The sequence below is a fragment of the Lissotriton helveticus genome (genome assembly GCF_964261635.1).
Source record: "Lissotriton helveticus chromosome 1_1 unlocalized genomic scaffold, aLisHel1.1 SUPER_1_unloc_65, whole genome shotgun sequence".
In the NCBI taxonomy this organism is placed as follows: Eukaryota; Metazoa; Chordata; class Amphibia; order Caudata; family Salamandridae; genus Lissotriton; species Lissotriton helveticus.
Window position 1 is genome coordinate 1,113,067 of NW_027611709.1, and position 15,481 is coordinate 1,128,547.

The window sequence follows — 15,481 nt, forward strand, 5'->3', positions numbered from 1 at the left end:
CCTGCGTAACTCTTCAGCACTGACCAAACAAGTAACCTAAACTGCAGTGTAACTACCAGTTGCTACCTGCTTTCAATATTCCTAGGAATTTCCAGACAACATGTAACAGGTACATAGAGAGGTTAGTTAACACATATGACACATATATTTTTGGATCCTTTCCACGTCTTTTACTCACCTCAGTACGTCGCCTAAGTTGTGTTCATTTACTTACCTTACCTAGCCACTTATACCCTAACCATCCCTCTGCTACCACGCTTTACTGATGACGCGCAAGCTTCCCCGAGCCGGACCTGACAAGCTTCACAAACACACACTGAACACACTGGGCCCCATTCACCCATCCGCACCAGTCCGATTTGGCGATCCAAATACTTACCCGTACGTTCCTATCATATATTTCCCTTGAGGTCTTCCCATACCTCAAGCCCTGGATCCTGGCGTTGAAGTGGCTGGTAGATAAGGATTTACTCACTTTTTAATCTGTCTAATTAGCTGTCTTGAATAACCACACCTGTAGGAGGTTTTAACAATCTTTACATAAGAATTTTGCATAAGGTAATAGAAAGAGAAATATTCTCTATAAACCCTACAAAGTCACAGATTGCAATAGAAAACAGGCGCTTAAATGATTGCAGAAAATAACGCCTGAAATGAAAAGCATACCATAGCAAAGGTATAGGAGTGTGCACCATCTAATAAACCTCAGGTACCTGTGTGCTCATAATTACCAAAAAGTTTGGATAGTGACATGCAATGTCACACCGGACAGAACTCCCCTCTCTGGACCAGGAATGGAGCGGGACTCAGGATAACAACTCCGGACAACCCACGGGACATCGGGTGGACTCCCCACTCTGGATGGACTTCGGGACCTCGGACTCTGCTCTGCAGGCTTCTCTAACTTCGGTATCAGCTTCCTCCCCTCGACTCCTCTGCTCACTCGATCGACCCACTGGACCTCCCGACAGCAATTCTGATTGGGTGTGGTATCACCTGATATAGATTCAGGCTGACAGCTCTCTATCTGCTTCTCTTCCCACTGCAATTCTGACCGACAGCATTGATGGCTACTGACGGACCAAATGAACTCTTATGACAGGACTCCGCCCTATTATATACTTTCTACACCTTGGAAACAATTCCAAATGTTTCAATACCTTGGGTTCTCAGTCTCTGATTGGATGGGGAAATGGGATGAGCACATCTCGTTAAGTCACACACGTACCTTTCTGAACAGTTATTGTTTTACCATTCCCATTCCCTCGATACAACAACATTTTGAGCAAAGCTTTCTCGTGGCAGCTTCTTCCCACAGTTCACAGTGTGGTGACCTTGGCCTCCGGAGGACTCTTAGGATGTAATATGGCGGTTTTCTCCCCCATGGGCACATGCGTGCCAACGATAGCAGCTCCAACTCATCAACCCCAACCAGTGACAAAAGCAAAACTAATAAATCAGAAAGAAACATTTGTTACCTTCAGAAATAAAGAATTATACAAATCGAAATGTTTCTACATTCCCACCAACTACTGTTACTATCCCTATTGCGTTTGGCATTAATAACATTAAATGACACTTTAAAATCCCAATTTAAGCTTGACCCGGCCCCACACTATATTAGCGGCCAAGTTAAAACACTACTGCGCAGCTGCAAAAGATTCCCACCAAGAATGTGACATCATGCATTACGTGCCTGCGCAAAAAAGGAAACCCATTAAAACAGCCATATTTAATTCACAACAGAAACGACAATGTTAATCAGTGCAAGCTTCGTGGGGATAACCATAAATAGTGGAAGAGGTGTGGCGCCGCGGCCAGGGCGACTGACGCTGGAATCTGGGGATCACGGTTCGATCCCCGGCTCCGGCGGCAGGTTAGCCCAGCACTATGTGACTCTGGGCAATAGCTTGCTTAATCTTCCCGACGGCCCCCAGCGCCTAGAGACCCTAACGGGTGATTGTGCGCTTTACAAATGTGGATTATTATTAAATTCTGAATTCTTCCCACAAATTTCACTCAAATTCACATGGTTAGTGCTGTTAACTGTTACGCTGGGGGGGCTTTCTTGACCAGGGTTCCTTTCGAAACTCTGCACCATCACATATCAATAACACATGCCTTCCTAGCTAGAGCATTGTTTTTTTTTATTTTTTATAAAAGTGAGTTTAATTTTGGGTATGATTATTAGCATCAAAAAGATGACTGTTCTTCTTGTGGAAGCATAGTGATCATGCTTTCTAATTGTTTATACATTAGGGTCACCCAACCCAGCCTACACACCCATTCTGGTTCCCATTTTCATTACAGCATGTAAATAGGATTCAGGTGGATATTGTGAAAACCTGACATGGCGCCACCCTCAAAGTCTTTACTGACTAGGTAGGTTTACATGATGAGTCCATGTCATTGAGAATGCGATTCACCAGCACTGGGTTTTTCTTTTAGAATCTCCTTCCTTTGAAGCAATCCCCACTGCCCATTCTCCCCGGAGCACTTTCTTTGTCTCCTTCACCTGAAGCACTCTGCTTGCCTACCATTTACCTCCTCTCAGGCACCAGCCTTTGCCCCCTCTCCTAGGCCCACCAGGCGCTCTATGCACCCCTACCACCTAGGGTAACCAATTATCATTGGTGTAAATTTAGGACGATGAGAGTAAAAATTCAGGACACTTTTTTGCTACCTAATGGGTTCACGCAGAGATACATCACTTTGGTTTTTCCGCGGCTGTATGAGCTCACTGTATCCCTGCCTCCCCGCAATATGCTTGCTCTCACCAGTCATCTTCGCTCCCACTGTGTATCCATTGCTTGCACCCCCAGTCTCTGTGCCTTGACGGGTGTTCATCCTCCTCTTTTTACCTTATGCCTTATTGATACCCTGTGCTTCAATGTGTGTCCCCCAAAATACACCCCCTTTGGTTTATGTTTGTATCGCTGCATTCATAACCTGTAATTCCTGTGTCTGCTTCAGCTCACATTGTCTCACTGTAGCCCTGCTCATCGTGTCTCTGCTCCCCATGCCTATGCATCCAGTGCTTCCCCAGTCTGTCTCCATTCTCATCCTATCATTACAACCTCCGGCGAGGTTTGATTAGTCTGTGCACAAACCTACTAGTTACAACCTGGAATTTTCTCTTTATTCTGCTCGTTGAGGGGCCCTAGGGATAATCACACCAGATTCAAAGCAGCCACCCAACAGGGTGTTAAAAACCAGGTAAAATTAGCACCATCATGCTGCTTAACATTATTAAATACCCACAAATAAAATTATCAGGTGACTCTTATTCTCTTGGGTTCAATATTTCCATACCCGGCATTTTCCTTTATGTAATAAAGCATTCTCGTTGTGTCCTTAATAACTGCATAGTATTTATTTGCTAAAACAAATCCAGGATTGCTTTAAACTGTATTCCAGTAAGCCCCATAGACCAGAAACACAACACAAACCATACGCTTGATTATAAATTGATTGTAAAACACACAATTGCCATCACATCCATCCACTACTAAACGCATAAGTAAAAAATATTTATATTTACACTAATAGCTCCAACTCTAAAAAATGCTAGACCTCTTGCATTGCAAATGCTTGTTCTTTGTTGGTGTTGTGCAGCATTGGCAAAGCCTATATGTCTAAAAGGTGAGACTTCTTGACTTTGCCAATGTGTGTTTATTATGGTTGTAAACCTCCTGTTCCTTGTGTAGATCTGGTCAGAGCCTCATCTCTGGAGTTACACTATATGAAGGATGCTCAGATTATTGTCTGGGTCTCATCACAGGCTCTCTGATAGTATACAGGACTCCCTTACAACAATTAATTACATTTTCTGCCGTTAATGTGATGCTCTTTGTTGTGTGGTCCAGTCACTGGAAAAGGCTCTGTTAGACCCGACAGCCATAGGGTGGTCTTTCCCTAATTATTTACCTGCCTCCCTCCATTTTCTGTGTTCGTTTTTGCTGACTTTAGGACTCTGCACCCGCTACCACTGCCAATCAGTGATAAAGTGTTGATCTCTCCCCTAAACATGGTAACATGAGCTCACACTCACTTGGCATATTTAATTTGCTTATAAGCCCTTAGTAAAGTGCACTAGATGTGCCCAGGGCCTGCAAATTATTTGCTACTAGTGGGCTGCAGCACTGACCGTGCCACCCACATATGCAGCCTGAAACCATGTCTCAGGCCTGTCACTGCAGTGCTTGTGTGTGAAGTTTACTGCCACTTCGACTTGTCATTTAAAGCTATTTGCCAAGCCTAAAACTCCCCTTTTGTTACATATAAGTCACCCCTAAGGAAGGCCCTTGGTAACCCAAAGTGTGAGACGCTATGTGAGTAAAAGGCAGAACATATACTTCTATGTTTTTTCATGTCCTGGTAGTGACAAACAGCTAAATTACTTTTTCACTGCTGTAAGGCCTACTCCCCTCATTGGCTAGAACTGGGAATTCCTTAGAATACCTTTAAGCTGTAATTCCTGATTGGAAAGGAGTAGCCGTTTCATGTTTTATATCTTTGCAATGGTAATGATAAATCCTCTTTACTGGTAGTCGGATTTAACATTACTATTTTAGAAAAGGTACTTTTAGAAAGTGGACTTTTCTCTGCTTGTACTTCTCTATGTGCCTTACACCCTGTCTCTAATACACGTCAGGCCTAGGTGACCGACCCCTTTGTGTATTCCTTCTAGAGAGCTACAGACACTGCAAGGGTTGGGTGTGATTTTGCACTTATCTGCATCCATCTGCATCCCAATGGATTTTTCTGGGCAGATGGAAGGAAGGGGCCCACTCTTACCTTTCACAGGGTAGTAGATGGACCCCATACAAAGGAATGATAACTCCCTTTGGTAATCTGGAGTGAGTGCTGGGATTGGAAGAGATACTGGTGCACTTCAGAACCACTCTCTGAAGTTTCCCTCACATCAAAGGCACGTTTGGATGTAAATGCGGAGTCTCTGGCCCCATCAAATCCGACACTTATGGATCTACACAGAACTGCTGACAAAAGACTCAATTGGAGTCTTGGTTTCTCTACACTCCACGATAGGAGGGTGTCAAGGAAGAATCGTATTCCCTTGTTCTGCCTATTGCATCTTTACATTGAAAGTGTAATCTAGAATTTCTTCAGTGCTCTTGTCTATGTGGTCAGTTAAATGTCTCATTAAATGCCAATAGATTTTTGTGATGGACCTGCCATTTAAGCTTATCCAGTGTTTTTTTTTTCCAACAGGTGAAATAAATGCATTAAAGAACAAAAAAGGTGAAGCCATTAAATGTGTTTGTTTGTACTTGTATAGCGCACTGCTACCCAGGGGTCTCGTAGCGCTGTATTCATACCGCTGTGGAACCCTTCCTGGTTTTCCTGTGGATTGTCTACTCCTGGGCACCCCCAAGGTTAAGCCAGGCATCCTAGCGCTGTTAGGGCCATTGTGGAGATTAAGCAAGCTCTTGCCCAGAGTTGCAGAGTGGGACCCATGATTAGAAAAGGCACCGAGGCAAGAATTATCAGGTCAGGGGGAAATTGAGTCCAAGAGCCGCCGAGGCAAGAATTGAACCCTGGTCCCGGGCCAGACCTTTGCATCAGGGTCTGCCGCTCTAACCATTGAGCCACACTTCTCCATTAAACATCACTTGTGTAGGAAGTGATGTAAAAACAGTGCACCTCGAAAATTCTTTCCTTGAAGGCTAATGCCTCGCCAAAGTCTGTTTCTACAGCAGAAAACCCAAACTGCCCAATGTGGTCTGTACTTGACTCTTAGGGATCACCTGGTATACATTGACGAAATAACACACTGACATACTGAAGCAAGTCTGATAAGGTTCTCATTACGACTGAATAGCTAACCTGGATCAGAAAGAACACACAAAAGAGAACCCGTATGAATATCTAGAAAGTGACAACACATTTATTAGGGAGAGAAAGAGCAAGTGCAACATCAGAAAATCATACTGGAGAAGAACCATATTGATTGACTGATTGTGGAAACATTTTCTTTGCAATGAAAGACCTAATGTAGCATCAGAGTGTCCACCAGAAACCATGTATATGTACAGAATGTAATAAAGTGTTCCATAGGAAGAAGAATCTAAGGCAGCATTACAAAATCCACACCGGATAGAAACCATATGAATGTATTGACTGTAATAAAGTGTTCATAAAGAATAAAAACCTAAAGCAGCATCAACAAATGCATACCGGGGAGAGACTGTATAAATGTATAGAATGTGACAAAGCATTTGTAATAAGTAGATACCTAAAACGACATCACAAAATCCACACTGGGGAGAAACCATATAAATGTACAGAATGTGATAAGGCATTTATAACACTTGGAGAGCTAAAACGACATCACAAAATCCACACTGGGGAGAAACCATATAAATGTACAGAATGTGATAAGGCATGTATAACACTTGGAGAGCTAAAGGAACACCAGAAAATCCACACTGGGGAGAAACCATATAAATGTACAGAATGTGACAAAGTATTTAAAGCAAATGGAACGCTAAAGCAACACCAGAAAATCCACACTGGCGAGAAACCATATAAATGTACAGAATGTGACAAAGAGTTTACAAGAAATGAAGTTCTAAAGCTACATCACCGAATCCACACTGGCGAGAAACCATATGAATGTACAGAATGTGACAAAGTATTTAAAGAAAATGGAACGCTAAAGCAACACCAGAAAATCCACACTGGCGAGAAACCATATAAATGTACAGAATGTGACAAAGAATTTACAAGAAATGGAGATCTAAAGCTACATCACAGAATCCACACTGGCGAGAAACCATATAAATGTACAGACTGTGACAAAGCATTTACAAGAAATGGAGATCTAAAGCTACATCACAGAATCCACACTGGGGAGAAACCATATAAATGTACAGACCGTGACACAGCATTTACAAAAAATGTAGATCTAAAGCTACATCAGAAAATCCACACTGGGGAGAAACCATATAAATGTACAGAATGTGACAAAGTATTTATAGCAAATGGAACGCTAAAGCAACACCAGAAAATCCACACTGGGGAGAAACCATATAAATGTACAGAATGTGACAAAGCATTTACAAGAAATGGAGATCTAAAGCACCATCAGAAAATCCACACTGGGGAGAAACCATATAAATGTACAGAATGTGACAAAGCATTTATAGCAAAAGGAAACCTAAAGCTACATCAGAAAATCCACACTGGGGAGAAACCATATGAATGTACAGAATGTGACAAAGCCTTTATAGCAAAAGGAAAGCTAAAGCTACATCAGAAAATCCACACTGGGGAGAAACCATATGAATGTACAGAATGTGATAAGGCATTTATAACACTTGGAGGGCTAGAGCAACACCAGAAAATCCACACTGGCGAGAAACCATATAAATGTACAGAATGTGACAAAGCATTTATAGCAAACGGAAACCTAAAGCTACATCAGAAAATCCACACTGGGGAGAAACCATATGAATGTACAGAATGTGACAAAGCATTTATAGCAAAAGGAAAGCTAAAGCTACATCAGAAAATCCACACTGGGGAGAAACCATATGAATGTACAGAATGTGATAAGGCATTTATAACACTTGCAGGGCTAGAGCAACACCAGAAAATCCACACTGGCGAGAAACCATATAAATGTACAGAAAGTGACAAAGCATTTATAAGAAATGGAGAACTAAAGCGACATCAGAAAATCCACACTAGGAGAAACCTTACCAATGTACAGAATGTGACCAGGCATTCATTAGAAAGTCACATCTAATGGAACATCAGAAAGTCCACTTTGGGGAGAAACCACATCAATGTACAGAATGTGAAAAAGCATTTAGAAAAAACATAGAGCTGAAGCGACATCAAAATATCCTCTCTGGGGAGAAACCATATAAATGTACAGAAGGTGACAAAGCATTTATAACAAAGAGAGAGCTAACGCTACTTCAGAAAATCTACACGGAGGAGAAACTATATGAGTGCACTGAATGTGACAAAGCATTAATAACCAATGGAGAGCTGAAGCAACATTAGAAAATCCCCACCAGAAATAGACTATTCAACTGCACTGAATGTGAGAAGGCATTTATTAGAAATTCGCATCTTATACAGCATCAGATAGTCCACGTAGGAGAGAAACCCTATGAATGTACATAATGCAAAAATACATTTATTACTAGGCAAAGATAAATACTACATCAGAAACCACACTGGTGAGAAACCACATGAATTTACAGAATGTGACAAGGGATTAATTACAAAGCAAAATGTAATACAAGATCAGGAAGTTCACACATGGGAGAAAATATATGTATGTCCTGAATACCACAGAGCATTCATAATAAATGGAAAACTGAAGCAAAATCTGAACATCTACAGGGCAAGAAATCCAATGTATGTACAGAGTTTAATAAAGTCTCCCACAGGAAGAATAAGCTAATGCAGCTTAAACAAATACACACCAGGGAGAACCCTTATTAATGAATAGAATGTGACAAGGTATCGATTACAAACAAAATGTAATATATCAGAATGTTCACACAGGAGAGAAACTCTATAAATGTATTGAATGTGACCACGCATTCATAAATGGAGAGCTAACTCGGCATCAAAAGTCACCCGTGAAGACCGCACTGAATTTAGCAAGGCATGTATTGGCAAGGGAGAATAAAAACCGCATCAGAAAATCCCCACAGAAAAATCTATATGAATGTACAGACTCAATCAATAAATGGGTATTAAGCACAGCAAATCATCAGTGAGGTTTTCAAGGTGCTCAGTAAAGAATTGTTGTCCGGAAGGGCCGATCAGTTGAACAGCCAGGTCTTGAGTCCTTTCAAGATTCAGTGATGAGGCAGATCTCAGGTGCAGGGGGAGTTAATTCTAGGTCTTTGCTGCCAGGTGGGAGTAACCGCGGCCTCCGTGCCAGGTGCTTTAGACTCTCAGAGTTGAAGCTAGGAAGAGGGAGGCGGACTGCAGGTGTCTGGTGGAGAGCCTTCTAAAGATCTTGCGGCGCATGCACATTGTGAGGAAGCAGATGGTGGAGATCATGTTGATTTGCTTCATCAAAGAGATCTTGTTGTCCAGGACAATGCTGGAATCACCGGGCATGGTCGGTAGGGAAGGGAAAGAAGCCAGATTCTACTTACCCCGATGCATTGCTTCAAGGAGATACGTGGTTACTGAAGATGAGGACTTCTGTCTTCTCCGTGTTCAGTTTTAGGCAGTTGTGCTTCATCCAGTTGGTGATGTTGGCCGGTCACCTATGTAAGTTGTCTCTGAAGGTAGTGAGGTGGGTCTAGTCGGTGTAGAAGATGACCTTTAGCCCGTGCAAACTAACAATGTTGGCTAGGGGTGTCATGTAAGTGTAGAAGAAGGGGGGGCTAACTGAGGATCCTTGTGGGGTGCTGCAGATGATGTCCTTGGGTTCAGGAGTTGGGCGGGAGTCAGATTGTCAGTTTTTTCTGGTGAAGTAGAATGCGATCCATTTGAGGGCATTTCCTTGGATTCTGATGTGGTGTGCTTGTCGATCAGGATCTGGTGGGAAACCATGTTGAAGGCAGCTGACAGTTCAAGGAAGATGAGGGCTGCAGTCTCACGGAGGGCGCTGATGTCATCTATGGCTGCTATCTGTGCTTTGCAGCCGAACTAGGAGGAGTCCAGGAGGTTGTGCTGCTGGTGTCTGGTCACCTGCCTTTTGATTGACCTCTTGAAGACTTTGGCCAGGAACGAGAGCAGGAGTATCAGTCGTGAGTTCTTCAGCTGCTCTAGGTCTGCTGAAGGTTTTTTCAGGAGGGGTTTCACTTCTGCGTGTTACCACTCTTCCGGGAAGGAGTCCATGGCTATGGATCTGTTCAGTGGTTTTGTGAGCTGTAAGCTGATAACCTTGCTCATGAGATTAAAGATAAGCTTGGGGCATGGATCAGTGGGTACCCCACAGTACTTCATTATTATACCAGTCTTGGTGGGTGAGAGGAGGTCGAGGCTGTCACTTGCGGAGAGCTGAGATTCAAAGTCCCTGTAGATGACTGCAATCTTCCAATGGAAGTAGTCAGCAAGCATGTCCCACAGATCCCAGAAGGGAGTTATGATATTCTCAGTGGACGCAGGGTTGCTGAATTCCCTAACGATGGCAAAGAGCTCATTGTTGTGGTTTGAGCTGATCTCTATGCAACATGTGAGAGCACTCTTCTTCGCTTCTTTAAGGAAGAGGTGGTAGTGGTTGATCGCTGTCCTGAAGTTGGTATAATATACTGTATCCTTACTGGTACTCCATATTCTTTCTAGCCAACAATAGTCTCATTGAGAGGTCTGAAGTTCCGGGGTAAACAAGTTGGCTCACTTTGCAGATTCTCTGATCTTGCTCGGCGGGGGTGACATAGTCGGTGATCCAGTCTGTGAAGTTCTTGATGGCCTGTTTAAGGTCTGGATCTGTGTCTGGTCAGTTGGCAAGGAGAGTGTTGTTCCAGTTCTCATCTGAGACAGTTTTCAAGTTGTGCTGAGGTGTGCTGGGTGGTTTTGTTTTGTTTTCTGTAGCGTTGTGCCCTGTGATGGTGAAGTGGACAATGGAGTTGGTCGGTCCAGGTGAGTTCTGTGAAATGGTGGTACTTGATTGTTTCGCTGGAGATGAAGATGGAGTCAAGTATGTGCCCTACGATGTGTGTTGGGTTGATGATGAGGTGGATGAGGCTGATGTTGCTCATGCTTTCTATTAGGTTGTCAGTGCTGGCATCGCTAAGGTCTTCCATGTGAAAGTTGAGATCTGCTATGAATATATAGTGTTCGGAGGAAATGGCGAGTTGGGTGATGAAGCAAGGGATGGCTTTGCAAGACTCGGGGCGAGTTCCTGGAAAATGTCACAAAGTGTTCTTAATGAAGTAACCATATGAATGTACAGAAAGTGACAAGGCATTTATTAGAAGGGCACCGCACAGCCACTGTACCATAGGAAAGCCCTCCCTGGGGAGGAACCAAATTAAGGGCCAAGGGTTGTTGTAGACAAATCTAGGACACTCTTGTAATTTTCCCAATTGATGCCCAAATAAAGATATAACTTATATCCTCATATATATATATATATAGGCATAAGAATCATATCCATATTTAGACATAGCCTATGCAGTCCAAATACGGCATGGCTACTTCCACTAGTTGTTAGAATCCACAACGAGTTCTTGGAAAAACTAACCTTCAGCAGCCCAGGACTTCCCCCTGCTTCAGTATTGATTTGTCCCAGAACTCTTGGAGTTTTTAAAGAACTGCGAGTTCTTAGTGACGTTATTATGTCCAACCTTACGTCAAACTCGGCACCTTTTAGGTATAAGTATGCCCACGTTTGCTCTGAAAACCACACGGTGGTTTCAAGCAGATCGACTAACTACTTGCCCGGCACCCTCGTGTAGCAAGCGCCTGAGGAAACCAATCCTCCAGCTGACGCAGTGAGAGAGACGCTGTCTTTTCTCCTGCAGAGAAATCCAGCTCCAGTGTTTCCCTGCTACCCTTGCGGGTTACTGGGAGATCAAGTACTGAGAGAGAGATACAAGACCCTTAGAGAATTCTTGGATAGATTCTTGGCAGAAAAATACTAAACTTAAGCTACACCTCACTTACTTCTTCCCTTGGACTAGACTCAGGTTAGGTACACCGGGGAAGGCGTGTTTTAGATGCACCAGTTGAGTACTTTTTTGTCATTATTTATCATTGTATGTATTTTATCCATTTTATGCATCTTATGGCTTAAAAACGATATCATGCTTTTACAGTATTATTACATAATACTTTTTACTGTACATACTTTACTTCAGAGCAAGTATTGCGATTGTAGCAATTCACTTCTCTTGCATGAGAAAGAAGACTGCTCAATAAATAACCTCTATTATTGAAAACGCCCGTCTCTATATTTCTCTGCAAACTCTGGTGAAACGAAGCATGCAAGATTGACTGAGTAAATTAGCCATCTATTGTTTCTGAGACTCTGAAGATATATTTCTTATTCTTCGGGAACAAAGTTGTCATGTTTATGCAGTTGTCAGAAACTAATCCCTTCTTGTTCATTCGAGAAAGTTTCTACTGACCTCTGATCTAGCTGGCATTCACAATTAAGTCTAACATATTCAATAGAGACCTAGCCGACCTCAGTCCTACGTCTAAACTATCGTTTATGTTATTACGATGCCCAGAGCCTATTGGGAATATAGAAACTACACTACATGGCGCCCAACGTTTGGTTTGGTTTGGCGATAATTTAACGCTAGATACTAGAGTAACTCAGTCGTGCTTTTCACACAGACCCCTTTTCTTGTAAAATCTCAGACATCTGTAGTGGGTAAAAGGGTAGTATCCCCTAAAACTAAATAGGACGAGAATCCTATGTAGTAGTTTTGGTTTATTCAACGTTAAAGGATACAGTGTTCCAAAATATTGTGCACCTAATCTTTGTTTCCTTGAAATTTGTTCTGCAAACTTTCGGTCAACAAAATGACACATAGTGACGACGAAAGAGAAAAAGAGAGAGACTTTGGCAGCTCAACTGTTGTTAGACGACACAAATCTCCAACAAAATGACCCGGAGGCCATAATCATCCCGGTCAATGTAAAAAAGAGTGTAACTCTCAAACTTATAAATATCGGTGTATCATCGAGAGGTAGTACAGTTGTATTTGTGATAGAGGCACATGAATATGCAGACAGAGGTATTCTATTCATGGATAACTTTTCCAGCAGCGAATGCTGTAACACACGAGTTCCACTGCTACAAAGCAGAGGAACCACCAGAGGAATACGTTCCTTTCGAGGACGTTGAAATTCCAATAACTTACCAGGAGCATCAGCTCTGGTTTAATGGCGCCCTACAACATCAAAATCACCACACCAGGCTCGGTCCACTAGGTAGACCAGGAGCTACATGGCCGGTATTAGCTGGCTATACACCACATCCTGACATTGAAAAAATGACAGGACATGACCTCTTAGTCCAGCTAAAACAATTGATTAAAATTCATAGACAATTGGTTCAATATGTCATGCGGACTTTAACAGTCCAACCTGCTATAACAATTCCACAGCACACCCCTCACCAGGGGAACACAAACAAAATTACACCACAGACTATACAATCAGTCATTAGTAAATTACCCGCAAAACAGGAACAAAATCTGTTCTGGTTAGCTCAAAAGATTACTCAAATAGAGGCAGTATTTCCTGATAGTAGACCTCATGAAAAACACAGAATACTGACAATCTGTTTACCAATGGGGATCATACCACATGTGGAAGACTGTGACACTTGGGGAACAGTCTTTGCTTCCATCTGCACAAAAACACATGGTGTCCCGTCTATGGCGGTTATACCAGACGTATTAAGACAGATTCAAAATTAATACAGTCCATAGCCTGCTTTAAATCTAGGTATGAAATTACTGAAAGATTTTAAGCAAGTCTCGGCTATACTACTAGCCAACATAAGAGGGGAAGCAGCATCTGTGGCGATCCGCCAAAAATGAAAAGAAACAGAAATAGCAGACCAACCTTTTGAACTTGCCAGAATAATTGAAAAGTGCTATGAAGAATTAGGCAGAGATAGTTTGGGTGGGAAACCACTAAAACCCCAACTAACAGAAAATCCTGAAAAACTTATATTAAAAATAATTTAACAACACCTAAAAAGAAATGGGAGACTACCAGACAGACTCTTCCTAAAGAAAAACAGTTTCAAAGAAGAGGTAGATCTCCAGAACGGAGAGATAGAGCTCCAGAACGGAGAGGTAGATGTCCAGAACAGAGAGTTAGGGCTCCCCAACGGGAACTCTCTGAGAAAAGATATAATCTAAGGAATAGGGATAATTTGAAAAAACCTGATAGAAATTGATACACGTCCCTCTCGATCTTATCAGACTTCCACGCAGAAATCGGAAAGAAGAGGACGGTCAGAACATAAAAGAAGAACGTGTCAAGTCCAATGACAAGGAACCCGTTCACCAAAGTAAAAAAACTCAATTTTCCAGAAATAAGGTAGTCAGCATAAGAATAAAACATGCCGAGGTTACCGAGGACACAACTCAAGAACAGAGAGTGGGCCCAGACAATGCTAGACAGTTCAGCAGAAGTGACCATAGCCCGCAAGATCCTGATGAATCTTCTGGAGACAGTGGACACGAATGAATACATTCAGGTGGAAACTGCAGACACCAGAGTTAGTGTACCCCATAAATTATTTGAAAGAACACTCCGTATAGAAGGGGACATAACTAGGAAGATCAAAACTCTCTTTTGGGAGAAGCTATCCAAGTGCTATGACATTCTTCTAGCTGAGAAAGACTGGCCACCAGAACTTGTTAGGGAGTGCCCACATGGCGAAGAAATGATTATGCCTGCCTTCTCAAAACACATTCCAATTCATAAAAAATACACTTATGCTAGGAAATGGGCTGTAGCTCAGGCTCCAGCCTTATGTAAAAATCACGTAGGATGGGATAAGGAGTCTTCTCATCATAAAATCCAGTTAAAAAATAACCGCACTGCACAAAGGCAGAATCCAGTTAAGCAAGAAGCTAAAAGACAAGTCATGGAGATCTTAGATCAACTTGAATACCAGGGGTTGATTGAAACATGCACCTCACAAATGAACAATCCTTTGTTTCCTGTCTCCAAACCAGACAATTCATATCGTCTAGTATTGGACTACAGACACTTAAACTCGTGTTGCAAAACGTTTGCAGTACAAAATTCACACAGTGCAGCACTGATGAATAACATCGTGCGCAAAAAATATAAAACAACATTAGACATTTCAAATGGTTTCTTTTGTCAAAACATTGTACCAGAAAGCAGATATTTGACCGCTTTCTCAAGTATGGGGGCTCAAAGACAATTTTGCCGTCTCCCCCAGGGATTATTTTCAGCCAGAGTTACGACGAACGTATGATGATGAGGCATTATCTTATGTCGATTACATCTATCTTACAGATGATTATTTGGACAGGCACTTGAAAAGAGTGAACACTATTATACTTGGGTTCGCCTCTGAAGGGTACAAATTCATCTTTAAAAAATCACGAATTGCGCACCTCACTGTCCTATTTCTAGGATATGAGTTATCAAGTGAAGGCAAAAGCCTGGCAGCCAACTTCTTAGAGAAATGTGCGCTGTTCCAAGCTCCAAAAACGCTGAAAAACTTACAATCAATTCTAGGTTTCCTGAATTTTAGAAGAACTTACGTTCTGAATTACGTAAAGAGGGTTAAACCTCTCTACAAATTAATAAAACCTGATTTCAGACCAAATAATTGGACTCAGAAACACACTGAAATTTTACGTTCAATACAAACAGACATGTTGGCAAAAACAAAGCTACCGACACGCTTTAAAGAACGAAGGCTTGTGATCCGAGTCATCCCAGGAAGATGCGGATTCTTGTACCTGACCTCTAATGAAGGGGAAACGGTACCAATAGCATACAAATCACACTTGTACACACAAGCTGA

The 15,481-nt window shown here is 42.2% G+C and overlaps 1 pseudogene across 1 annotated transcript in view; it reads left to right on the forward strand.

Annotated features, from left to right (window-relative positions):
• LOC144806350 (uncharacterized) overlaps positions 1-7,858 on the forward strand; it is a 31,769-nt pseudogene extending 23,911 nt beyond the window's left edge. The window contains exon 2 of the transcript XR_013605773.1: positions 5,233-7,858. The product of XR_013605773.1 is annotated as an uncharacterized LOC144806350 (transcript). The remainder of the gene's footprint in view (positions 1-5,232) is intronic.
• Positions 7,859-15,481: the final 7,623 nt, after the last annotated feature.